General features: G+C 40.6%; 1 long non-coding RNA gene across 1 annotated transcript; it reads right to left on the bottom strand.

Annotated features, from left to right (window-relative positions):
* Positions 1–256: 256 nt before the first annotated feature.
* LOC115778011 (uncharacterized) lies at positions 257–2,808 on the bottom strand. Its single transcript, XR_004019739.1, has 3 exons — positions 2,738–2,808; positions 2,058–2,118; positions 257–1,965 (listed from the first exon to the last, which is right to left on the bottom strand). It is a non-coding gene; the product is annotated as an uncharacterized LOC115778011 (long non-coding RNA).
* Between the last annotated feature and the right edge of the window lie 313 nt (positions 2,809–3,121).

Raw genomic sequence — 3,121 nt, 5'->3', positions numbered from 1 at the left:
GATGACATGAATAGATGCATGAATAATTTTACAGTCGAAGTAAAATGTAATGCAGGGTCTCACTTCCACCTTGATTACATACATGAACAGGATGTGTGCAGGCACTATGTGAGTGATGTGGGAGTCAGGCCAGCTCGGTAACTCCATCTAGTTTAGTTTGGATCATATGAGTGTGATGGACAACTGTAAGATTCATTCTGTATTGCTGTTTGAAAATGTAAATGAAACTCCCACAAAGACAACCTGTTTATCTGGATCTATTTATTTAGATTTCTTGAACAGTGACGATGATACATTTGATACAAAAACACTGTAACTGTTAGTAGCTTCATACTGTTGGAAATGTAGTATTAAATACACAACTACACGTTTAACATTCAGAGGCTCTTCTAACAGCAGTGGTGCTGGATTACGGCCGACAGCCTGAAGTGGAACCAAGCCCACTGACGGCAAACAGGCCCAAACAGGAACCGAACGCAGCAGCTCAGCGGCCATGACAGCGACGTGACCAGGCCTCATAGAGTCATTCCAACTAAAACATCATTTGCATTCAGTAACTATGAAACCAAAAACCACAGTTCTCCCCAAAAGTGCCAAAAATTTATGTCAGTGGAGAAACTCTAAGAGTCCGTTGACCTGGCAACGCCGGTCACATGACGTATCCAGACTGACAAATTGATGCACAAAGAAAGCTCACAAAAACAGTCCTTTCCTTACAATCCGTTCATACAGCTGAGTAATACATAAACTTGTTTTTATTTTCTGAATATCATCCAAAAGCTGAGGAGATGAGGCAGCCCACAGAGAGGAGGTCCTGAAGCTGACAGAGAACAACCTGCACTGAACACCATGAAAACCAAAAAGTTCAGGAAGCACAGGACTGACCCAGCCCCCCTCCACATCAACAGAGAGTGTGTGGAGAGGGTCCACACCTTCAGGTTTCTTAATTTTGAGGAAGGAAATGAACAGATACACAGCAGCCATGAAGCCATTTGAAAGCCTGACTTTAAACTACATCAATTTTAAACCTCATCAGGCACTTCCTGGGGTTAGAGGTTAACTGGCTACACTTAATTGCCCATAGGTGTGAATGAGAGTGTGAAAGGTTGTCTGTCTCTCTGTGTTGGCCCTGTGACAGGCTGGCGACCTGTACAGGTGTACCCTGCTTCTCACCCTATCACAGCTGGGATAGGCTCCAGCCCCCCCGCGACCCTGAACAGGATAAGCAGAAGTGAATGGATGGATGGATGGAACCTTATCAGGTGCAGATATTATAGACATAGTCGTTTTACAGAATAAAAATCATACAGAGAAAATGCTCCTCCTTCATCTGTACATATGTTGATGTGAAATACTTTATCTCCAAATATACAGACTGAAATACTTCACTATTATCAGTATGTGCAGAGTGTTGCTATTCTAACATTGTCTGAGAATAAAATGATTCCCTCCTATGTGCAGTTGTTACATTAACATATTTGGATGCTTCCTCTTACCCACATGGCTTGCTTCCACTTGCTGTAGAAAAAATGCATTTGTACTCTGTAGTTTGACAATCTAAATGAATTTCAAACTGTAATCCACCTACAAAATAACTTTTCTTAGAGAAACACACATCTGCATCCATTCACAGTGCAAATTACATTTTGCTGTAATATATTTGTGTGTGCTGTGAAGCAAACATTTTGTATTATGATCTAAGTTGTATTTGAACTCAGTATTAACATCCTTTTTCAGAAACTACGAAGAACAAAGTATCAACATTACATGTATGAACGTAAACTCCTGGCAGTACATTATCTTAAAGCACTTAAAAGTGCACTTTAAGGTGTGTGATTCTGGCAGTGAATGCACATGTTCTTTTTGAAACCACATGTGTGACCACAGCTGGCAGCACTGACGCCACTCACACCATTTCTTCATTGCATTCTTCTGCTTGTCGTTGAAATGAGCACGGCAGATCCACTAAAAAACACATAAAGTGGGGTTGTTGGATCAGGATACTGGATTTATTAAATATTAAAATGGACAACACACTACTTTCTTTGAAGACATACCATCTACAGCTGTCGGTCTCAGTTCTTGATTTTTCCACAGGCTCCTCAGTGCTGTGTGCACCTAAAGAAAATGTGACAGGTTAGCAGCAGTGTAACTGAAAGAAGCACAGATGCAAGTGTTAAGATGAATGTGGGACAATACATGCAGCTGTCAGAGTTATGAATTTACAAACAGCTGTTTCAAGTTATGATTTTATCAGAAAGTTAGAAATCTAAGACACAATGACCTCACTGTGTGCAGTGAGCTGATATCCACCCATTTATAGATCTATGTTCCACCACTTCTCTGGATCTGAGTCAGTGGGGCAAAGCTATCCAGACCTTGTTCTATCTCACTACATCTACCAGGACTTCCAAGGCAATACCAATGTCTTCCCAACCTCTGGTGTCTCCTGGGTCTGCCCTGGGGTCTAACTCTGGTGGGGAGCCCTAAACAACCCATCTGGCAGGCATTCACGAGATATCTTAGTCCTCAACCAGCTCAGCAGGCTACCTTTGATAGAACAGCAGCAGTTCTGCTCTGAGCTTCTCCTAAATAATTGTGCCCCTCATAGACAGCTGGATCCCACAAGGGAAGTTATTGTGTTACAGCAGCAAGAAGCCCAAACACTTTTGGAGCAAGCTCATTCCCACCAAATGTAAGGTAGTAATTAACAAATACTTTTTAATTGTACACATACAAGAAACACATTTCCACACATTGCCTCGAAGATTTCTTCCACAGTTAGTGTCTGATTTCCACTCTCAGTGCCTGATCCAAATGAAACACAAAATTACAATGTTATTTACATTGTTTTGGAAGTCTCTAAGCATATTATATGAATCATATGCATAAAACTGTCACACAGGCAGCTATACACATTCTGTATCATGTATAATTCAACTGACAAAAAGTTTGATTTGGGCAAAAAACAAACAAAAAAATACATATATATATATATATAAATAAATAAACCAACTTAATTATCACTCACAATAATTCACTGTCCCTGTGGATACAGTCCATGGTAAGTTTAGGTTTGTCTAGTCCTGTTGACAGCTTCAGCCCATGGGTTGTGCTAATA

The sequence above is a fragment of the Archocentrus centrarchus genome, unplaced genomic scaffold (genome assembly GCF_007364275.1).
Source record: "Archocentrus centrarchus isolate MPI-CPG fArcCen1 unplaced genomic scaffold, fArcCen1 scaffold_93_ctg1, whole genome shotgun sequence".
In the NCBI taxonomy this organism is placed as follows: domain Eukaryota; kingdom Metazoa; phylum Chordata; class Actinopteri; order Cichliformes; family Cichlidae; genus Archocentrus; species Archocentrus centrarchus.
Note: the sequence above shows the minus strand (reverse complement) of the source record. Positions and strands in the feature narration are given on the sequence as shown.